Source organism: Callorhinus ursinus, unplaced genomic scaffold (assembly GCF_003265705.2).
Source record: "Callorhinus ursinus isolate GAN/ISIS: 27379988/994484 unplaced genomic scaffold, GSC_fseal_2.0 scaffold83, whole genome shotgun sequence".
NCBI lineage: Eukaryota > Metazoa > Chordata > Mammalia > Carnivora > Otariidae > Callorhinus > Callorhinus ursinus.
This window is the reverse complement of record NW_027397145.1, coordinates 2876982-2901455: the sequence shown is the minus strand read 5'-3', so window position 1 is coordinate 2901455 and position 24474 is coordinate 2876982. Positions and strand designations below refer to the sequence as shown.

At 47.5% G+C, this 24474-nt stretch overlaps 2 pseudogenes; one reads left to right on the top strand and one right to left on the bottom strand.

Annotated features, from left to right (window-relative positions):
• Positions 1-12573: 12573 nt before the first annotated feature.
• Positions 12574-14103, bottom strand: LOC141371642 (elongation factor 1-alpha 1 pseudogene; annotated as a pseudogene).
• Positions 14011-24474, top strand: part of LOC112808955 (elongation factor 1-alpha 1-like) — a 107343-nt pseudogene continuing 96879 nt past the window's right edge.

The following is a 24474-nucleotide window of genomic DNA, read 5'->3' as shown; positions in this document are numbered from 1 at the left end:
CACTGGAACCGTAAGACCTAAATGTGATTCAAAGTCGTGTTACTACTAGGGAAAATAAAACTTGTACAAGTCACAGAACCTCGTGAAAACTCAGTGTCCTCAGCTGTATCACAGGAATGCCTGCCCACTTATCTCACAGAGCTGATACGAAGCTTGAATGCAATCACATCTCCTAAAGATCCATGAAATCTCTAAAGAATGAGGCAACTTGATGTGTACTGATATGGAACTGCCTCTAAGACATTTTGTTAACTGAATAAAAGCAAGATACATTGTAGTGTGTACAGTAAGCTAACTTCTGTTGAAAGAAGGAGAATGTATGTTGTCTATACTTTTATATGCATAAAATATCTCATCAAAGATTCATAAGAAATTGATAACAGTAAATTGCCTCTGGGTAGAAGTGGATGGCTGGGAGACAGGAAAAACAGAGATATGCCTGAAATTTTTCAAAATAACATTTAAAAAATAAAACCATTAAAGTGTTTCCAAAATATATAGCAATATATATTTTTATCATTTTAAAGTCAAAGACTTTTTAAAATGTGACACAAAATTCAGATGCCATAAAGGAACAGATTGACAAATTCAAATATCTAAAAGTAAAATGATCCTATACGACAATGAAAACATAACAACTTCTGCATGTATTGCCTATTCAAAAAATATATAATTAATATTTAAATGTTTTTGAATCTCTGATATCACATGGTCCTCATAACTTCCCTTCCCTCCCTCTACCTTACCATCCATTCTAGGACAAGTTCCTCTGGGCATTAAGACATCTCAGCCTTTGTCTCCTCGACAGAGGGCCTCCCCTAATCATGACTATTGGGAAAACCATGACTATCCTATCAGATTCTCCCTTACTTCTGGGCATTTTTTTTTATATTTACATTATTACTCTCCTAGCTCTGTGATAGTCCGTAAACTACATGAGCTAATGGCAGCAAAATAGCAGCTGCCAATTTGCATGTCATTTGATGCTCTATTCCTATGAGAATAAAATGTACACCAGTTTCTCACCCATGACTCCTATAAATGCCCATGGGACCAAGATCCCTAGACAAACCACTCACTGCTCTCCACTAAGGAATACACAGTCAAACTCCAGCCCCACCACCTCTGGTGGGTCAACTCTGGCTTCTTCTTCTTCTTTTTCAGTCTTACCAAGAGTCATATCCTCCCTCCTTACACAAAGCTAGCCACAGGTAACTTTCTGCCACAAATTCTGGCTGAGGCTGTCACGATCCTAGGAATCAAAACATTTTCTTTCCTAGAACAATAGGAGAGATAGTGGTCCACTTGCAGCTCTGTAGCTTCTAAATAAATACATAATTTTTTCTACAAATTTCAATCGTGCCCCAAGCTGATACTGTTTAATCATTTTAATTAAAAAGAATAATGAATTTGGAGATGCATGCACTTGATGGTGATGCTGTCCATGGTTCTGACCTTGCTTGCTAAGACACAGTTTTTTCCAGCCTGGGATAGTGGTGATCATTGAGCAACCTCTTCCAAGAATTCTTTAAAAATATAGGGAAAGGCAGTGGTAAGGGAGAAGGGAAGGGAAGAAAAATGGGAGGGGAGAAATAGAGAGGGGGGAAAAATTTCAAAAGCAGACACCCCTGAAAGATTAATTAGCCAAGAAAAAAAGAAGACTGTTATTCTATCTTTCAAACAATTGTAGTTACTGAGAAGCCATAACCAACAATAACTGAAATATGAATTACAAAGTTACTGAGGGAAAGAAGGAAATGTTTCAAGGGTACCAGGCGATGCTGACATTTGCTGGTGTTGACACAAGTAAATAAGTTTTGGGGGCTGGCTGAGAATAGCGGGTAGTAGAGATGGTGGGGCTGAGTTATGTTATACCAAAGTTTCCATGATTTTTCCTTTATATTTTGATGTAAAGTGAGACCCATGTGTTGTAATATACACAGCTTCTTTCAAGTTCTTGTAAAAATCCTATCACATCTCCAACAACTCAATTATTTTTCTCCCTGAGAGGTTGAGGGCCATTCCTCTCCCCATCGTCTTCCTCCTTTGCCCACACCTCTCTGAGACCAGCACTGACAGCACACACCACATAGAATACACTCAGCTGCTCAGCCTCTGAAAGTTGACAAATTGCCAGTTCTTTCAGCAGGTAGCAATTCTTCATAGCTTATTTTCAAAGCACTTGAACTCTATAATGTATGCTCACTCTTCTACAAGGAATTACAGAAAATTGATACACTCCTCAATACCAAGAAGCAGAATTATTGTTCTTGGTCTGGGTGTTTACATGTCGTCTGGGCTTTGGGGCAAATGAGAAACCGCAAAATTGAGGGCAATGTTCAAGGGGCTTGGAGTGCAGAGATGGCTGAGAAGCCTGGTAAGAACTTCTCTGCAGAGTAATCATGGGCACAAGCAGAGGGGTCACAGCTAGAAATCAGGGCCAGCTGGAGTGTTCTGCATGGGAGATAATTCCATTCGGTCCACTTTTGTGGCCCTTTTTATACTCCATATAATTTCTCAGTACTCCAGAATGTCAGAGATAGAAAGGGCTTAAATAAAGTCCATGTTTTCCATCATTTTCATTTATAAGCAGACAATAAAACCCTGAAACCCAGAGAGGTTGGGTGACTTCCAAGGTCACAGAATTAATGAGATAACCAAGGCTGGAATCCAAGGCTCTGATTCTAATCCAGTGCCTATTCTATTATGCTATGGCCACTCTGGCTTTACCACTCACTATCTGTGTCCATGAGTAAGCTAATCACTTTCTCTGTGTTCTAATTTCTTATCTGTTGAAAGGGGACATAACATGAACCTTTCTCTTTGGGTTCATATGAGGACTGAATGAGACAATTCAAGTGAAGTGCCTAGCATAGTGTCTGGTTCATAGTAAATATTCAATAAATGACAACTCTCATCATTATTACTAGTGTCATTAACATTTCCATCTTAAGTATGAAGAAACTAAGTATTAGAGCCCCAAAAAGACTTGACAAGAGAACAATATTTTATTTTTTATTTTTTTTTAATATAGTGTTCCATGATTCATTGTTTGTGCATAACACCCAGTGCTCCATGCAATACATGCCCTCTTTAATAGCCATCACCAGGGTAACCCATCCTCCCACCCCCCTCTCCTCTAGAACCCTCGTTTGTTTTTCAGAGTCCATTGTAAGAGAACAATATTTTAAAATAATTGTTTTTCAACTGTAAACCCAATGTGTTACGGACCCTGAGATGATTACACTTAGGAACATGCCTCTTAGGACAAACATGTTTTGAACCAGCAAGACTGCACCTTGCCATATCCATAATGCCTCAGGGTCTCAGCTGAGAGCCCCAAAAGCCAGGAAGAAAACTGAACTCAAATTGCCCTTCACTTTCAACTTCCTTATCCACAAAACCCAGGCTGGTCAATGAAGCCATCAGCAGAATGAAATTCTTTATTTTGGATTCTGACCTCCCTGTACCTTTAATTGCTCAAAATCCCAATTTTTGTTAATCCTCTGACCTGATTAATGAAGCACAATAAGGGTTTCAGGATTAATGAACATGTTAATAAGAAAGAAGAGAGGAATTTACCAAGGATGCCTGGAAGATAAAAGAATGAAAGCCATTAGAGGGAAAATATTAAAAGATGTGATTAAGTGTACATGAGAAAGATGCAATTAGCATTGCTGTTTTCAGAAAGAACTCCATCACATGCATCAGATTAAATTGCCCCTTTTTCCTGCAAATAAACCAGAGACTTGTCTCCTCTTTAATGGAATTCAACCTTTGGCTCTTATGAATCAAGATCAGATTGTAACATTCTTGCCTGATAAGACTGGAATTACTTCTATCCAATTCAGAAGTTGTTCACTCTTGGTTATAAGGATCATTACCAGAATTAAAATATAGGAAAGAAGGCCCAGCTTTCACACAAATCAGGGAGAGGAAAGAGAAAGGAGGAGAAAACCTGCAGGTTTCAGTTAGACCAGTTCATGGCCTTTGCATACTCTTAAGACTCACTCAAAGGACCAAATCAAACTCCAACTGATATTTCCACTCGTCACTCATTCCCTAAGAACTCATTCCTCTAGCAGAAAAATCCACTACACAGATAAGAGGGAGAGATGGTGCCTGCCACTTGCTGCACATTTTGTACATTTTGAAGTCCTTTTGTGTGCATGATTCTGCTCAAGCTTCATACCACCTCTGTGAGGTCAGCAGACAGACATTTCCATGTTACAGATGAGGAAGCTGAGTTTCTAAGAGGTTCTGTGCCTTGCCAAAAGTTTGGGTTATGGGTTTTTTTCCACCAATAGTAACCAGGCAAGGATGCAAATTCAGTTTTAGTGGTTCCAGTACTAATGCTTATCACACACACACACACACACACACACACACACACACACACACACACTATTCAAAATACCCCCAGAAAATCCCCTATCACCTCAATGCAGTAAGAGAAATCTAGCAGAACATGGGAGTAGCATACACACAGGAAGGACTTTAAATTTGCCAAATACCTACTACAAGCTAGCCACTCTGCTGGGCCAGTTGCATTCATTTCAGCTCTGCAAAAGAGACGTTACTGTCCTCATTTTACCAATGAGGAAACTGGGTCACAGGAAAGTAAAATGACTTGTTGGGGATTCAGTTTCCTCATCTATGAAATTGAAGGATTGAACTTGATGATCTCTAAGGTCTCTTCCATCTCTAAGAATCTGTGATTCCAAGAAAAGCAAAGACTCTGCTGTACCACACAGTGGAAGAGAACACTTGGGTCTTTCTTTCACACTCACCAGCTCTTTCCCTGGTGTACAGGGACTAACCCCCACTCCCTGGAACCATCCCAGGCCAAAGAGGAAGAGCTGTTCTCTGAGAAGCAAGAAACCCAATGGAATTTTCTTTTGTCCCCCTCCAGGTAAAAGATCCCTGTGGTTCTCAGTGCACAACTCAGATGCACTAGCCTGAGGATTCTCCAGGAAATGAAGTTTCTGGCCAAGCAGCCTCATATGCCGAGCAGGAGGCCCCCACACACACAACCAGAACAAACATCCTTAAAGCCCCCGTGGAGCCACCAGCCTTCTGTGCACTTCTCCACAGCCCACCTGCCTTGGCCCTCCATCCTTAGAGCAGGAACCCACCGCCCAGAGACCAAGCCACACTGGGGAGGGGATTAATGCGAGTGTCCCGCCCAACCGCAAGGTTGACTTCCCTTTCCTGGTATTAATAACAGCAGCAGCTGCTGCCCTCTGTGCACCCTTACCACGTGCCAAGCATGGCCCCAATTTCTTTCCACAGCATGCGGCATTCAATCCTTTCCACAACTCCGTGCTGGGGTTACTGAGCTTACCCCTGCTTTACAGGTGAGGAAACTGAGGGTCAGAAGTGAAATAATTGGCCTACAGTCACACCGCTAGGAAGGGAAGGACTCAGGAGTCAAATGTAGGTCTTCTGACCCGACAGCTTGCACTCTGAGCAGCCTCCCCCCAGGGCCTGGCACCATGCCTGGTGTTCACCAAGTGTGTGTTGAAAAGCAAGCATGTCCATATGGTAAAAGGACAGGGAGCCCTTCAAGGGGAGAGTGTCTGAGCTCTGGGAGGAAACTCACACATGCCTGCAAAAATGCTTCCAAAAAAGCAGTGCTCCAAACAGCAGGGATGCCGTGCACATAGCTCCAGGGCAATGAGCCCTGGCCCTCACCAAAGGCCGGAAGTGAATACAGATGTAGGGTGGGTGGTGCTTGGTGTTTACACTTATGTGGGTCCTTTTTTCTTGAGGGTTGATTTGCTACACAGTCAAAATTCACAAGTTTCAAAAAAGAAGGTGGAATCGTCTCCAGAGGTCTTGATGGAGAAAGGGATGCAGGAGACCCCACGTAGAGACAAGGGAGAAACTTCCATTCATTCACTCAACAAACATACTGGGCACCAATCTCTATGCTCACAGACACCACAGGGGAGAGACCTGAATAAAGCAACATGAAAAGATATGGCACTAACCACTGTGATGGATTCAAGAAGGAAAAGTCTATTATGAGAGTATTTTTTACGGCAATTTGATTTAGTTTGATGAGGTCATGGCAGGCCAAAGTGAAGATGTTTAAGCAGAAGCATAAAAGAGGCATAGGCATTTGTCAAGGCAAGGGGGGTGGCAGTGGGAAAAGCATTACGGGGTGAGGGAACAACATGTGCAAAGTCCTGCAGTCTGGGTGCGGAAGGAGGGCTGGTGGGAAAGACAGATGGGCCTAGAAAGCTCTACGGCTGTGCTTAGGGTGTTCCATTACGTTGCAAGCACCATGAGAAGTCACTAAGCTGTTGTGCAGAGAATGGGTGGGGGCTTACGGAAGCTGGAAGCAAAGAGCGTAGTTACAAGGCTAATGCTTTCACCCAGGTAAGCACAAAGGGTGGCCTGGGGAGGGTAGCAGATGGAGGTGGTGAGAGCTCTGCTGAGTCAGGTGACATTTGTGGCAGGGATTAGGATGGGGGCATTAAAATATGACTGGGAAGAGCTGGAGCTCAGTCACTATCTTCCACCCAGACTTTGCAGAAGCTGCGGGAGAGATGAGTACCAGGATGAGCACCAGAAATGGGGTGATCTGAGGTCTCAACCTTTCCAAACACCCCTCTTCCCATTTGGAGAAAGCCAAGGGCAGCTCTGGGTACCTGCTCCCTCATGTGGGGAACCCCCCAAAAGCTGTTTGGCCACCCCCAACCAGTGCTTCCTGGGGCAGGGGGAGAGGTGGGATTCCTGAGAAGAAAACACATGAAAAGCAAACTTCCTTCTTTTGCAGAGAGGAGGTCTGTGGCCAATTTCCCAATTTTTCCCAATTTCCCAATTTTTCCCAAAAGGGAAAAAAAACAAGATATCAAAAAGCAGGGAGGGGCACCTGGTGGCTCAGCAGGTTGAGTCCGACTCTTGGTTTTGGCTCAGATCAAGATCTCAGGGTCGTGGGATTAAGCCCGGAGTCAGGCTCCATGCTCTACAGAGTCTGCTTGTCCCTCTCCCTCTGCTCCTGCCCCCGCTCACTCTCTTTCTCTCAAGTAAATAAATAAAATCTTAAAAAAAAAAGAGGCAAGGAAACTCAAACCCAGCACAAACTCCAAATAAATTCTAATTAAAGACAAATCCCGATACCATCAGAAATATATAATGTCATTTCTAAATGCCATCTTTTATCTCCTCTCAAACCAGCTTTTCTAGGCAGTTTCAGTACACACATCGGCTCTAATCAAATGGCTGAATCCAGAAAATGGAGAGGGGATGATGACCCCACCCAGGGAGGCACCATGCCTGGCGAAGCCAACAGTCAGGGGCCAGGATGCTCTCCACTTTCCGACCAGCCCCTCACGGCAGCCCTGAGCCCTCCACAAGCCTGCCCCCACTAACATTCCACAGAGCAGTTCCCTGTTCCCTCCCCCCCCCACACACACACACACCGAAGGGCTGCTGGTTCCATCATAACCCTACCAATATTGACAACAGCTACAATTTACGGAGCGTCTCCTGGGAGCCAGACCAGCAATGCAGATAAGTAGGGTCATCCCAGTTAGACTGACAATGAATTGTAAACTCAGAAAGGTTAAGCAACTTATAAGCAACTTAACCAGGGCTCAAACCCCAGACCTAACACCTGAGCCACCCTTCACCACTTTGCTAAACCTCCTGCTGGGCCCCCTTGGACATTCCTGGAAGTACTTCGCCTAAATCAGCTGTGGCCAGGGAAGTGGAGGAAGGGCCGGCGGGATCCTGTTCTGCAGGGAGAATGAGAGTAACAGTCCTTACTCTGGCCCTGCCTGACAGCAAGCCCCCTGTCACCTGCTGGGCTGAAATAAGGAGGGACACAACACAACTATAGGAGGACGGCCTGGGCGCTGGGCAGTCTGAGGCCACTGGAGTGCAGCTCTTAGGAAGGGATGGCCTGACACCTGAGACCCAGGCTGAGGATGACGCACCCCAACAGACACCTGTCTCCGGGGCTGACAGCATTATCCCACTGACCTTGGGCGGGGAGGTCTAACCTGTCTGTCCCACGGCTTGCGGTTTCCTCTAAGGCATCCAGAAAGAGTCGAGGCCCTGGAGGCAGACCGCTGGGATCCCAACCTTGGGGGGCTTGAGAAAATCACTTCCGCTTTCTGAACCAGAATTTCCCCATCAGCAAAATGGGAGCCACAATAGTAACACTCAGCGCACGGGGCTGCTGCAAGAACTGGATGAGCCCGTGCAGGTCAAGGTAGCACGTGACAGGCTGTATTGGCGGTCACCACACCTTCCCCTGGAAAAGGGTCCACGCATCTGGCAAGAACAACACTGACCCTGTGAGCCCTGCTGAGACTTTCTGGATGTGGGTGTGCTCACATCCACCTGCAGGAGAACAGGGCAAAGCACCAGCCCTCACAACTGGGAACCCATGGGAGCCTCACCAGACACCTCAGTAATCACCTTCTCAGCCCCACTGATGTGGAAACAGAGACTCAGCAGGGCAAAGTGACTTAGCCACGGCTACACAGCCAGCGAGGACTGCCCTGGGAAGAAGTAGACCCCGCTCCAGTGCACACTCCATTATTTCACACCCTCCCTTTGTGCCTTCCCATCTAAAGCATGCCAGGAGATAGTTTACCATTTATTTATTGAGACCATATTCTGGGCCAGAAACTGTGCTGGCTCTGCCCTCAAAGATGAACATGCCCGTGTAAACAGATGATTGCAGTTCCAGGGGAGGGAGCCTGAAGCGTCTGCCAAGTTCCCTCATGGACACAAAAGAGGCAGTCATCACCCCAGCTGGAGAGAGGAGAGCAGAGTCTGTCAGCCGGGTAGACAGGCAGGGCTGGGGAAGGGGATCCGGACCCAGGCATCTGAGAGGTAATGCAAGGGCCTGGTGGCGGTGGGGGGCCAGGGCACCTACACTTGTGTTCCTGTCTCTTCCCGTGTGCATGGTGCCTTCGTCCAGTCTCCTAGCATTCCCCCTGATTGATCCGCAGCAGCTGCCCCAGCTCTTTCCTCAGGCCCCTTAATACTCATGCAACCCCTAGGCATGATATCCCCCAAGTGCTCTCCTCTAGGAGGCCACAGTGGTCCGGGTGTGTACCTGGCTCCTGACCCTGGCTGGAGAAGCCAACGAGCCCCAGGCAAGGTCAGCCACAGATGCACGGGAAACCCTCACCTGTACCTTCCTCCGGGGCTGCTTCTGGGCCAGGAGCTGGGGACCACAGCGCCACCTGTGCCAGCCAGGCTGAGTCAGAGCCTTACCCTGTTCCCAGCCCCAGGGTCCTCCCCAGGCTTCACTGAGCCTGCTTATTCAGCTGCTTTGTTATTGTCAACAACTACTATTGTTTTAATGCTTACTATATTTCAGGCCAAAAAAATTTTTTAATTAAAATGAGTATTCTGTCCCGGATCTGCAAAATTCATGGTAACGCATGCTACCCCAAGAAAGATGCTTGAGTCTATCTCCTCCAGAACCTTCCTTGACAGGAACCTTCAGCTCTTTGTAGGCTGATAATATTTTCCTTTGGAGTGAGATAAAAGAACCTGAGTGCTTCTACTCTGGAAAGCACAGATATTTTAGGATTATTTCAGGGACCAAATGTCTCTGTGATAACAAGATCCTTTCTCCCCCCGCAAATGTGGGCCTGTGCAAATGATTAAAATGAGAGGCCCGCTATTTTCCAGCAGCCTGTAAAGACTGCAGCAATATACCCCAAAGTATTCCCAGAGATAGAAGAGTAAGATTAAATAATTCGAAGATAATTTCTTCCGTGAAAAGAATAATGTTGCCATCAAAATGAAAACCCTCGTAATAAAACCAAATTCCGCTGAAACCTTGGGAGTATGTTGCCTCTCTCCTGCCATTTTGAAACAGCACTTCTACAAAAAACCAGTGCTGGAATCATCAGCCCGGGCTCGTACCAGAGGCAGAGGCCAAGGGCATGCAGATGCCCACGCGGTCTGGCCGTGCCCACGCGGTCTGGCCGTGCCGTCAGTTTTCTCCAAGGGACAACGGAAACCAGGTCTAATACTAAGTATCAAGCCACGGAGCATACAGCAGAACAGAGAGAGCATGGCTAGTGCCAGGGAAGTCCCAAGCAAGCTCTGTCAGGTCTCAAGGAAATCAGAACAACCAGCGTCAGAAGAAGGGCAGCCTCTTCTGACTGTGGCTCTGGTGTGTTTTGTCTCTCTGGTTGGGTCCAGTTGGGGGGCTGAGGCTTTCCCATTTTGTTGCAGGGCTAAACTGGGAGTGGGCTCAGAGCCAAATCTGTGTGATTGGACCCCGGGGGGCTGGGAGCAGAGGAAGGTGGAAGATGGGGCTTGCAGGGGAAGGGGAGAGGCAACCCAGTGGATGCTTCTAGAATCAAGTTCTGCCAGACCATGGACTTGAGCAAACCATGTGCAAGGCCCTTCCCAAGCCAGGATGAAAGAAACTGGGCAGAGAGTGCCGTCAAGTATCTACAGAAAGGAAATTAAAAGACACCCCTAAAAGACTGGAGGCATTTTTTCTTCTCTTTCAGAGCATGTATGAGACAGTCTAATTTAAAACACAGGGACACACTCTAGCCATTTGGGAAGCACAAAGAAGAGGCACCTCCTCCTCCGAAGCAGTTGGAAAATGAAGTGCAATGATTCACATCTGAGGACCAGGCTCTCAGGTAAAATATTTAGACACTACAGGCAGAGAAAACAAAGGGGAGTGTTTAATGTGAATCCTAAACCTGAACTCCCCAACACAGACGCCCGGCCTGCAGAATCGGGTTTGTGAGAGAGCAGCTTCTTCCCGGGCAGTGAGGAGCTCCAGTAAGTACTTACTTCCTGAGGTTTAATGACGGACCTGGGCCTCAAGAGGTTCACTGGTCTTCACAACCAGCTGGAGAGCAGCGAGGAAAACTGCAGAGCGCGGCCTGAAGCTCCGGCCATGGGGAGTGCCGAGAGCAGCCGGTTCCGAAGAGAGGCTCTTTCCTCCTCGCCCCCTCTCCTGCCTTCTTCCCCTGAAAGCACCTCTCCAGCGGTGGTGGGCATCCGGGTGCACCTGTCCTGCTCCCCACTCAGACTTCCGAGCAGTCCGGCTTAGTTCTCTGAGGATGGCCAGAGTCCAGCACAGAGCTCAGCATACAAGGGGTGCTCAAGGGAGGGTTCGGGAAGAGGAGAAACAAAGAGTAACTCTGGAGGTCCAAGGCCTGAGGTCGGTGACGTTAAGAACACCTTGCCTTAGGGGCTCCACCTCTGACATTCCCATTCTTCCCCTCCCCTCCTGAGCTTCCTCCCGCCTCTCTCAAACCCTGCTCTCCCAACCAGACCTGATGCCACCGCTTCCTTGGGTCTCAGGCCTTTTTCTCTGCCCCCAGGATGGAGGGGGGGAGGAAGGGGAACAGAGAGACTGGAAAGTGTTTGACTTAGTGCAAGCTAAATAAGGTAGAGGGAAAGCAGGAAAAAAAACCAGAGAGGTCTATAAGACCCCCAAAAGCAAGAGCGCTGTGACCCCTGAGAGAGAAGTGAGGAAGAGTATTAGTTAAGGCTTTGATGCCCCACAGATCTGGATTCGAATTCTAATCCAGTCACTTCCTAGCTGTGCAATTTGGGACAAATTACTTGACACCTCGGGGCCATTTCATCGTCAGGAGAAAGAGGCTCCCAGGACTGTGGTGAGGAATAAAGGAGCTGAGGAAGATAAAAAATTTCGGGGAGTGCCCGGCACACAGAAGAAATTCAAGAGCTGGTAGCTGTTACACTATTTGTATTTCTAAATCAAAGAGGGGCCTCTGGTGTGCAAATAAGGTATTTTCTTAAGTTGTAGGACAGCACTGACTTTTAAAATCTATAGACTCTCTTCATACACAAGGGGAAACGCTTTTAGGATCTCTGGAAATAAGGGTAGAAGACAGCTCTTTGAGAGAAAAATGCTTGGGGAAGAGCACGGGCAGCCTGATGTTAAGTTTGCCCACACAGCACAGCGTATGGTATTTACAGCTTTTTTATAGTTTGAAAAACACTGTAAATCTTACACTATTGCAGGGGGTGCGGGGGATGCCAGGACTTGTTTCACTATTTTGTGTGGCCCATTTCCTGCACTTTGGACAATTATAGCATATTTCTAAGATATGGGCTTCTCTGCCCCTTTCCGCCCATACCCAAAACTTCAGAGCAACGTATCAGGGTTACAGTGGATGAAGGAAGACAAGGGCAAGTATTTAACATTGAGATGACAAATCAGGTTCATCTCTGGTGCCAACTCCAAGTTGATTGGCAGGGGCTGCCTGTGCCTTGCCTTCCAGAAGTCCATGAGACCGTGTCATAATTGATTAGTGATGACCACCTTGGGCTCAGAGTAGGGTACCTAGAGCTCTCATGATAGGTTTTTTTTTTTTCTCATTAAACTTTTGTTTTAATGGGTCTCAAAATTCTGTGACAGATTTTTGGTCAAGTTGTTTCCATTAAAAAGTACTGATTTTAAAAACTAATAACTTAAAACTGCCACACACACACACACACACACACACAAAAACATGGTCCACAAAACATTCTCCTTTCCTTCCGAAGGTTTTACGATGCATTGTTATCATTAACCAGTCTTTCACTATTAAACTTAAATGGCCAATTGACACAAATAGTTCTGAGACCGTTCTTCCACCACTGATTAAGACTGGGGTGGCAGGTATTGGGGATAATATTCATTTAGCCTTCTGAGCTTTCTGGGCAGACTTGGTGACCTGGCCAGCTCCAACTGCCTTCTTGTCCACTGCTTTGATGACACCCACAGCAACTGTCTGTCTCATGTCACGAACAGCGAAACGGCCCAGAGGAGGATAGTCAGAGAAGCTCTCAACACACATAGGCTTGCCAGGAACCATATCAACAATGGCAGCATCACCAGATTTCAAGAACTTGGGACGATCTTCCAGCTTTTTTCCAGATCGACGATCTATTTTCTCCTTCAGCTCAGCAAACTTGCAAGCAATGTGAGCCGTGTGACAATCCAGCACAGGTGCATATCCAGCACTGATTTGGCCTGGATGGTTCAGGATAATCACCTGAGCCGTGAAGCCAGCTGCTTCCATTGGTGGGTCATTTTTGCTGTCACCAGCCACATTGCCACGACGAACATCTTTGATAGATACGTTCTTGACATTGAAGCCCACATTGTCCCCAGGAAGAGCCTCACTCAAAGCTTCATGGTGCTTTTCAACAGACTTTACTTCAGTTGTAACATTGACTGGAGCAAAGCTGACCACCATCCCAGGTTTAAGAGCACCAGTCTCGACTCGGCCCACAGGGACAGTACCAATACCACCAATTTTGTAGACGTTCTGGAGAGGCAGACACAAGGGCTTGTCAGTTAAACGAGTTGGTGGCAGGATGCAATCCAGAGCTTCAGGCAGTGTGGTTCCACTGGCATTCCCATCTTTACGGGTGACTTTCCATCCCTTGAACCAAGGCATGTTAGCACTTGGCTCCAGCATGTTGTCACCGTTCCAACCAGAAATTGGCACAAATGCTACTGTGTCGGGGTTGTAGCCAATTTTCTTAATGTAGGTGCTGACTTCCTTAACGATTTCCTCGTATCTCTTCTGGCGGTAGGGTGGCTCAGTGGAATCCATCTTGTTAACACCAACAATTAGTTGTTTTACACCCTGTGTGTAAGCCAGATGGGCATGCTCACGGGTCTGCCCATTCTTGGAGATACCGGCTTCAAATTCACCAACACCAGCAGCAACAATCACGACAGCACAGTCAGCCTGAGATGTGCCTGTAGTCATGTTTTGGATAAAGTCTCTGTGTCCTGGGGCATCAATGATGGTCACGTAATACTTGCTGGTCTCGAATTTCCACAGGGAGATATCAATGGTGATACCACGTTCACGTTCAGCTTTCAGTTTATCCAAGACCCAAGCATACTTGAAGGACCCCTTTCCCATCTCAGCAGCCTCCTTCTCAAATTTTTCGATAGTTCTTTTGTCGATCCCACCACATTTGTAGATCAGATGACCAGTAGTGGTAGACTTGCCCGAATCTACGTGTCCAATGACGACGATGTTGATGTGAGTCTTTTCCTTTCCCATTTTGGTTTAGGTTGAGCGGTGGTTTTCCCGACACCTGTGTTCTGGCGGCAAACCCGTTGCGAGAAAGCTCTCATGATAGGTTTTTGATATCAACAGATTCTCTGCTAATCCTCCAGCTACTGAGGAAGACCAGTGTAAGGACCAGATGCTGTTCAGCAGTTGCTAAAGCAGGGAGGGAGAGCCTGAGGAAAGACACCGCGGGCAGGACGGAAATGGTCCGGTGCTTAGCACTGGATGAAATGCACCATGCTGGAGGAAATGGAAGAACCGAACTTGGACAAGTGGGACATGATGAGAGGCATCTGTGATGGTTAATTTTATGCGCCAACTTGACTGGGCTAAGGGATGCCCAGAAAGCTGGTGAAATATTATTTCTGGCGGTGTGAGAAGCGATTAGCATTTGAATTGGTGGAAAGAGGAAAGAAGATTACATTCACAGATGTGGGTAGGTGGCCTCCAATTCTTTGGAGACCTGAATAGAACAAAAAGGGAGAATTCGCTCTCTTGGCTTAAACTGAGACATCCGTCCTCTGCCCTGGAACTTTGGTGCTCTTGGTTTTCAGACTTTCAGGTTCAGACCTGGGCTTATGCCATTGGCCCCCAGGGCTCACACCTTCAGACTAAAACTGAAAACCATCGCTTTTCCTGGCTCTCCAGCTTGCTGATGGCAAATTGTGGGACCATTTGGCCTCCATAAATTTCCTATGAAATTATATATGTATTATATATATTATATATTCTTTTGGTTCTGTTTCTCTGGAGAATCTTAATACACATTTTAACAAATTGTCACTTGACTCCAGTAGTGATCCTTAGAACATTTGGGGGTAAAAAATGAGCAAACATGGCAACAGGTTGTGCCCAAGAAAACAAAGAATCATTAGCTGACAAATTTCCTAAATCTTTGCCATCCTTGTAAAAAAATTAGGACTAGAAAGGGATGAAGAAAGGTAAAGACAGATTCCTGTCAGCCTCCTCCAAACCTGATAAGGACTGTGGTTTAATTTCCATGTATTTGGGGGGGTTTCCCCCAATATCCTATTTCTACTGATTTCCAGTTTAATTCTACTGTGTCCAGAAAATGGACTCTGTATGACTTCAATCCTTTTAAATTTACTGAGATGTCTTTCATGGCCTCCATATGGTCTTGGTGTACATATATATTGTGACAGGTAGCAAAAATGGCCGTAAGATTCTACTCCTACGAACAAAAGGTGGAGTCTGTTTCTCCATCCCTTGATTCAGGGTTGGTCATGTGGCTTATTTTGGCCAATGGGTCATTAATAGATGTGACATAAGCAAAGACTGGAGACTTTTTTGCCCCTTGCAGCCTGATCTGTTGTGGAGCTTAAAAACTCCGGAACTACCACGTGAACAAACTTGAGCCAGCTTGCTGGAAGATGAGACCCCCTCCAACAACCTACCAACCACCAGTTAGTTGAGTGGGGTCATTCTAGATCATCCAGCCACTAGCTGACCTGTAACCCCAGCAAAGATCAGCCAAACCATATCAGACCAGAACTTCCCAGGCAATCCACAGAATGGGGACAAATAATAAACGGTAATGGTTTGAAGCCACTAAGTGTTGAAGCTCCTTGTTATGCGGCAAACACGGATGTGTCTATACACGCATGTTATGTACACACACCATATACATATACATATGTGCGTACGCACACAGGTCCCAGTCACCCCTTTCCTCTCCTTTTCTCTACTTTTATAGGCTCAAGTATAAACTGTGGTTGTTCAGTACATATTGAGGCCTCAGGTTATATGATATAAAGACAGAATCGTCACTCAACTAGAAGACGAATAATGACACCTAGAGACGCAGTGACTGATAAAGTTTGGGTCATCCCTTTGAGGGAAAAAAGGGTAAACACATTTTAATTTTTGCCGAGGATAGTTGCATTAGGTTATAAGGGAACAACTTGCGGGGGGTGGGGTACCTGGCTGGCTCAGTCTGTAGAGCACAGGACTCTTGATCTCAGGGTTGTGAGTTCAAGCTCTACATTGGGCATGGAGCCTACTTCAAAAAAAGGGGGGTGGGAGCAACTTTGTTGCCACAGTTGTTTAGACATTTGGGGGAAAGGACATGTATGGATGTTAAGTGGCTGAATGGAAGGAGTGTAGCAGTTAATGACGACTGAGAGCACAAAAGGCATTCCAACCCCTCTTATACAGTGCAGAGGCTGGGAAGCCAAAACCACATTTCCCAGACTGATGTGCAGCTAGGGTTTCTGGATGTGATTTAGGTTCTGCTAATAAGATGCACTGAAACAAAACAGGGATCAGGCTCTAAGGACATGGGGAGAGAAGTGGGGTGTCCATGCTCCTGGTGTGGACTGTGGCCCAGGCCAGGAGCTGTGACGGCTCTTTCTGATTCTGCAGCTTCCCGCCTGGGACAGAGGCGGCACTGCTCCAGCAGCCTTGTTCTGCAGGGCAGCGTGGAGAGAGCCACAGTAGCCTCGAGTCTGTGTCTTTACCTCTCCCAACAATTTCACAAGCCATTAAATATCCCACGGTACGTCCCTCGCTTGCAACTGGACCCTGACTAGACCAGAAGCAATTCTCCTCTACCAGCACAAGGACCTAACCTTTCACGTTCATGGACACCAGCAGGGGTAAGAGAAAAGGGAACCAGACACCCGTGAAACACTGAGAACTACCTATAAGGACGGTTCACATTTTTGAATAAGACTAAATTCACCAGATTAGATTAAAATTAGATTAAAAGGTTTTCCCTCCACATCAGCCAGCAGGTGGAAGACTCGTGAGGAAAATCAGAGCACCGTGCAAGAACACGACAGTGCATTCTCTCTGTTCCTGTGAATGTATTTCCATTTATGTCTGCCATTCACGTTCTACCTCATTTTATCCCTCCAACAACCCTATCCATTGAGGACTATTATTACCCCACTTCAAAAATGAGGTAACAACCTGGAAAGAGTGTGTAACAGTAGAGGCAGGAGGTCGAGTGACACAGCAGGTCCCGGGAGCCTCGCTTTTCACCACTATGCTATTCTGCCCCCAGTTTTTCCCTCCCAGCCCTTTTGGCCCCCACTCAGGTCCCCAGAGCCCTTGGCTTCCTCCCCTTGCAAGTTTGCCTTGGCATTCACGCTCAGACAGAAACACCTGTGGAGGCTGTCAACTTGGACAGGCAGGGATGTTATCACTTTAACAGCATCGAGGTCCTCTTTGCGTTCTCAGGATGAAACTTCAGACCAAAGCAAGCAGAGTGTGGTCCTCCCTGGGTTCTAGAGAATCATCCCACAGTCACTAGTCTGAAAAGTGCCTTTGCAGGTACTGTCTCCCAGCTAAGCAACCCCCACCCACGTACCTCCTGCCAGTCTCCCCCACAGGGAGAAGAATCAACCAAAGGTAACCCAGATGCACCCATGCACGCCCACCCTACCCCTAGCCAGGGTGTATCCAAGAGGCAGCAGCTTGGGGCCTTGGAAATAGCAAGTCTGACAGGGGGAGTTGGCGGCATATACGTTGAGGATAAAGTCCCTGATCCTCCATGAGCCACAAGGAAGCAGCTTCATGGGAAAGCCCAGGGGAAAACAGTCAAATTGCACTTCTGTCAGCCCTGACTTCAATTTATTGAAATCCATAACTCTCCTCATGTCTTCAAGGGAATGTGTTTACGTGTGGGAGCCTCTGACAGGAAACTGAAATATTGATGAAGATAAGTCCACAGATTTTTTGATAAAATAAGATGCCTTCTGATACTAGATTTTAGTACAAAGAAGTTGTCTAAGTATAAGCAAGAATTTGTATCCCCCCCAAAAAAGGATTAAAAATGGGGAAAATCTGCTCACTCCATTAATTTTTTCCTGTGACTTAGAGAAAATGACCTTTGCTGAATATTAGCAGGGGCAAGGTGTCTGCAGTAGTTGGGAAGGGAACTCCTTCAGTTTAGCGCACATTTTTATGCTCTGCGCTGGGCGCTGAAGATACATTCAGACACGGTCCCTGCTTTCAAGCCAATTAATTTTTCAGGGGCAACAAATCTGTGAATGACTGAGCACAAAATAGCATAGAATCGTCGTGAAGAACCTGACTTTCGGCCCCAGGTAGACACAAGTTCACACTCTTGTTCAAATTTCCACTAGCTATGGAGACCCCGTGCAAGTCGCTTCACCTATCTGAGCTTCAGTTCGCTCATCTCAAAAGAGGGAGAATGATGCCTGCCTCTTAGAGTTGCCATGAAGGTTACGTGCTGAAGGAAAACTCTAACTCTGCCACTTCTACCCCGGAAGGCTTCTGTAGTGGTTGCTGTGGGAGGTAACTCAGACCCGGAGGTACGAGTTCCGTTGGCCTCTCAGAGTGTGGCCTGATAACTGCTCACAGCTGAGCCCTTCCACAGACAAGGCTCTCCCTGAGGGAGCGGTCTCACTCAAGGTTACGTGACCTGGGGGTTTGGGGGTATGCATCCACAGTGACCCTCTTTATGGAGTTCTAATTCACATACCATAAAAATTCACCCTTGCAAAGTACAATTCAATGGAGTTTGGTATATTCACAAAATTATAAAACCACTGTCACTATCTGATATCAGAACGTCATCAACCCCCCAAATACCTCAGATATCCAGTGCCATGGGCAGTCATTCCCTTTTCCCCTCCCCTCATGCCCTTGCAACCGCTCATCCACCTTCTGTCTCTGCTGATCTGCCTATTCTGCATATTTCATATAAATGGAACCATATAATAAGCAACCTTAGTCTCTGGCTTCTTTCACTTAGCATAATGCCTTCAAGGTTTTATCCATGTTGGAGCATGCATCATCTGGTGACTATCTATGTTCCACTTTTTGGCTATTAGGAATAATGCTACTATGAACACTTATGTACAAGTTTTTGTGTAGACGTATGTTTTCATTTCTCTTCGGTATTTATCAAGGAGTGGAGTCAGCTAGGTCATATGATAAACCTGGTTTAACTTCTTGAGAAATGGCCAGACTGTTTCCAAAGAGGCTGCACCATTTTACATAACCATCCCCACCCCCCACCACGAGGTACAACAAGTTCCAATTTCTCCACATCTTCGACAGCACTTGTTACTGTCTTTTTGATTGTAGCCATCCTAGTGAGAAAGAAAGGGTGTCTCATTATGGCTTTTGATTTACTTTTCCCTGCTGGCTAATGATGTTGAGCATCTTTTCATGTGCTTACTGGCCATTTGTTTATCTTTTGGAGGAACTTTCTATTCAACTCCTTTGGGTTATCTTCTTATTGTTGAGTTGTATGAATTCTTTATATATTCTGGATCCTAGATCCTTATGAGGTTCATGGTTTACAAACACTCTCTTCCATCTGTGGATTGTCTTTTTACTTTCTTGACAGTATCATTTGAAGTGTAGAAGTTTTTAATTTTGATGAAGTCCAATTTACCTATTATTTGGTCAAGAACTGATTTTTGCAGATACAAAAGTTCATCCCCCCACCTCATTCTGCTTCCTCGCGCTCCTTCACAAGCATTCCTGCTAGTAGGCTCACCAGTAATATTCAGCATACTTAGAGCCCCAGAGTCTGTTTCTTGGGAACCCAACTTGAGGCCCTTGGGATGTTTTCACAATGATCTCAAGAAAAAGAATTACCTCGACTCCATGGTTTCAAGCCCTTCTGTGACATGGCTCCCGCCCAACGCTCCAGCCTTATCCCTCTCTATGCTCCCTTTATGCTCTAGGATCCATCCACACTGAAGTACTGGAGCTTTCTCCAAAAGGCCACCTTTCTAGCCTCTGAGCCTCTGCACTTGCTATTCCTTCTTCCTCTCTCCCCAACACCTCGACCTGTCCCTTCACCAGGCCAACACCCATCATCCGTCCAAAGTAAGGTCTTAGCTTACCACCACTTCCACCGGAACACTTTTCCCGACCCTTCTATACGAGTCCAAAGGCTTCTTTACTTACCATTGTGTACGGTGATTCCTTCTTTACTATGTACCATACCTGTAGAGCTGGCTCAGAGCCTGACATCCAGGAAGAGCTGGACAAATATGTATTGAATGAGTTAATATATATGGAATACACCCAAAGTACAGAAGCAGCCAGAGAATGCGGTGACTAACTAGTGACTGCCTCGGGAAGGGGTGCACAAGAGGCCAACAGGGGGAGGGCTCCAGTGATGCAGTCCCAGGGTCTGGAGCCCACTTTCGGCACCTCCGGGTCCTGTAGTCAGCACCACAGCAAAGCCCGGCTCTGATACTCCTCCCACCCGTGTCCACCTGGGCCTTCTTGAATCCACCTGGGGTTGGCCCTCCTGCCTTCACAGGATCCTGGTATCTAGCAGCCTCCCAAATCCAGTCAGGAAGTTTCTGTTAGAAGCTGCTAGAAATCAAACCACCCTTTCTGGGACATACATAAAATCTCCTCTGGGTGCCTGAAGATGATTTTATGGGCTTCCTTATCAGGGCTGTGCAGAAATCGCAGGCGCCGAGACAGACAGTTCCTTAGTGCATCATTGAAATAGGAGGCCAGGTTACATTAAAATGATGGATCTGGGCTGAAAAAATACATTTGGATGCCCTCTGCAGCTCCAGGCTTTCCCACCTTGATCCCCTCACCTCAGGTCCAGGTTGCTGTTTAAAGGTGGAGGTAAGGTCCAGATCCAGGGGAAGGCCCTTGAGGGGGCTGTTAGCTCCCCAGAGTGTGGGCTCCCTCAGGGCTGGAGTCTGTGCTGACCCGTCTGTCCTCAGAGGGTCTGGAGAGGGCCCGGTCATGGATGCACAGGGGTTTAAATGCACCCTAACTCAGATTCAAAACTCTTAACAAGCGCACTATGTTGTCAGTTGAGACCAGGTCTCCAGGCTCTCCCTCCGCCCCCTCTACGCCACCCATAGCCTCCTAGCCAGGTGCGGGGAGGCCCCAGGCCTCTGCAGCTCGGATAGCCCCTCCTCCTGCTCTGTGGCCAGGGCTTGAGCCCCAGCAAGAACAGACCTAGGCCAGCCGCTTGGCAGCCAGACCGTGCACATCACTTTCATGACCTCCTGCAGCTCGGCACAGCCCTGGACACCACCCAGTGGGCCACCATTAAAAGTGAGGACATCCTGGAGGACAAGGGAATTGGGAAAATCGCCTCTAAGAGACCCACACCAAATCTCACCTGCCCCTGCCTCCCAGTTTGTGGCTCAGAAAGATTTATGGTGCTGCCTACATGGGTCACTCTTGAGATACAGGTCATAGATCTTGCAGCTGACAGGCCTCCTCAATCAGCGCTTCAGGGAAACTTCCACAGCTGATAAATGAGCTGTCTCTAAAGCCTCAGTGATGGGCTCCTAAAGGTCTGCATTGCTTAGGATTTCTCATTCAACCTGCAGGAGAGCCAGCCGCCCTTGATGCCAATATAGCAAGGGAGACAGCCGAGTGAGGCTCTGAGAGGAGCCTTCCAGGCCCAGCACTGCCCCACGGACCCACTCAAACCCCTCAGCAGGTGCCCAGCACAGAGGGAGCACCATCAGCCCTCAATAATAACCTGCATAAGGTTAGTGCTCAGCCAAGGAAATTTCAGGGGCAGAAGTGGAAGGATGGACAAACTGGTGGAGAGGGACCACATGGCATTTAGAGACAGCAGGCTAATAGGAGCTCTGTACCAACATTGCTCATTGCCTACCCAATGTCCATGCTGCCTTCCTTCTCCCAGGTGCAACTCTTGAGGTCGTTTGGAGCAATGTGCCTAGGTAAAAGCCTTCACCTCCTCTGACTCCCCTGCAGCTGAGGGCCCTTCTGGAAATCTAAGTGGTATTCTGCTAGGGATTTCTGGAAAGGGTTTTCTTTCCTGTTACAGGCACTGCCCCTTGTACCGTCCCCTTCCTTCTTTTTCATGCCTTTGTGCGGATGTGGCAAGAGCTGTGGAGCATCTCTCTTGCAACGTGTAAGGGATGGAAGATCAAAAAGATGGGAGGACCTAGGATCCCAACGACAGGATGGATCTGCTGTGCCCATCCTGGATGGCTTACCTCTGGACTCACGGCTACGTGAGCACCCTAACCCGCTCTGTGGTTAAGCCACTGAGGTCATTCTGCTGTCTTGTGGAGCCAAACGATCGTGGGTGATGGAGTCCAAGCTCTGGTTCTGGGAATCTGAGCAAGCAGCTTAACCTCTACCTAGCTTGTTTCCCCATCTGTATAATGAGAAGTGGTTCTTACCCCTACCACTAATAACTCACCCACAGAGTGTTCCACATGCACCTGCCCCTGCACTGAGAAAGCGCCCGTGGTATACCCCAGGTAGAGGCATACTGCACAAAGTAACACCTGCCTCACTGGCTTTTTTGAGAAACAAAAAATTCCTTTGAAGTTCCGTAGTAATATAAACAGTTACACATGTGTTACTAATTCTCCATTCCCGGGAGTCAATGCGGTCAAAGCTAGGAAGATTCTGCACTCCTGGAGCAGAAAGTCAACTCAGGAGACAGGCCTCCATCCCACTCAGAGGGAAGGAGGAAACAAAGAAGCCGAGTAAGTGTCTGTGGAGTAAGAGCAGGCCCATCTGCCCTGCTGCGCTTCAGGGCCTCCTTCGGAATTTAAACCCTAGGGGCTCCTGGGTGGCTCAGTCGGTTAAGCGTCTGCCTTCAGCTCAGGTCAGGATCCCAGGGTCCTGGAATCGAGCCCCGCATCGGGCTCCCTGCTCAGCAGGGAGTCTGTTTCTCCCTCTGCCCGCCACTCCCCCTGCTCGTGCTCTCTCTCTCCCTCTCTCAAATAAATAAATAAAATTTTAAAAAAATAAACCCCAGGTGTCCCCCCAGCCCAGACAGGACCCTGCGACAGAGAGCTCTTCTCTCTTGTGTCTTCCTTCCATGTATCCACACTCTGGGCTCGGGGGGCCTGTGTGCAGTCCGGAGGCTCTCAGCGCTGTCACTGCACGAGACTGGGTCTCCTATTCAAGAAGCCGCTCTGCAGGCCCAGCCTCCCCGGGGCTGAGAGGGTCTGCCTTCCATATTTTAGGGCCTTCTCAAGGACTCTTCTCCACAAGCTCACGAAAGCGGACCCTGAGAGCTAGAGCCTGGTTCAAGGCCATGGCATCACCTTACCAGAGGTCACGTGTGAACCCGCATCTCCTGACGAATGCTTCTGGTCTGAGCCACTGGGCTGACCGGTCTTCTGCCACTTTAAGAAACGATCTCCCCCTCACCCCTGCCTCCCTCTGGGTCTCTGCGTCTGTGTTTCTGTAGGAGTGGCATCTCGTGTCTGGAAGTTTCTGTGCATGTGCATGCGTGTGCATCTTTCCCATTATGTTTCTGTCTCCCTCTGCTTGTCTTCCTGTGTCTCATTCTCTTTCTCTTGGTCTCTCTCTTACTTGGCGTGAAACTCACACCCCTTTCCCCAGGTCTCTGTGAGTTTGTCCCCCCGTCTCTGGGTGCACGTATCTCTCCCCTCCCCCACCCCAGCCCCCACTAACACCCCAGACTGAACCAGCTGGTTACCACCACTTGGCCCCTCCTCACATGCCTTTCTTCTTCTCCTGTAAATATTTCCTCAGCGCTAACCGAGTGCTAGGCACAAGGCATAACCTCAGAATCAAGCAGGCCGCGTCCTCCGGGAGCTCAAAATCCACTTTTCCAAATGTGGGGAAGGATCTGGCTAAGAGGCTCCCACTTGTCCCTTGGGTCTCTCTAGCCTAGAGAGGAGCCTGACCCCTCTGAGCTGCCTGCCTGTCACCTGGAACAGGGCAGGACCAATGACATCCTGAAGGATCCTGGGATGGTCCAGTTTGTTCACCAGGCGGGATCCCATATCCCTGAGCAGGTGGATTTGAGAATTGCCACCGAACCAAGTGCCCAGGCCCACTTAATAGGAGGCTCAGCTGCCGTATGGTAAAGCCCAGCTGAGCGGATCATTTTACTCTTCCAATCGGACTCCTGGTGACCACAGTTACTCAAGAGGAGGAGCGGGGAAAGGAGCAAGGCAAAGCAGCCGTTGGAAACATCCAGCCTCCAAAAGGCAATGCCACCTCCCTCAGAGGTTGTCACTGGGATTAAAGATCAAGTTCTAAAGTACTTAGCAGGGTGTCTGGTACAAAATAAGTACCTAACCAGATGTGGCTACCGCTACTATCATCACAGCAACAAATAGGATTATTTACCATTGATAGACGATGGGGACATGGTTGGTCCAAATGGCTGGGAAAGTTGGGTTTCAGTATTTTTCTTGAGCCATGTTTGTACTTCCCAGGGACTCCTAGGTGCTTTTTTGGCACCCCCTCCTCCCCTCATGACCTCCTCGAGGATGCAGCAACGGATGCCTAAGGACACGACTCCAGAGTACAACCAATATTCTGGCTCCATTCCTTTGCAGCTCTGCTACCTTACGCAAGTTATTTGACCTCTGTGCATTTCATATTTTCGTCTGTAAAAGATAATACTAACTCAGCAGCCCATGATGAGCATTAAATGCATTGACAGAAGTAAAGCACTTGAAAAGTGCCT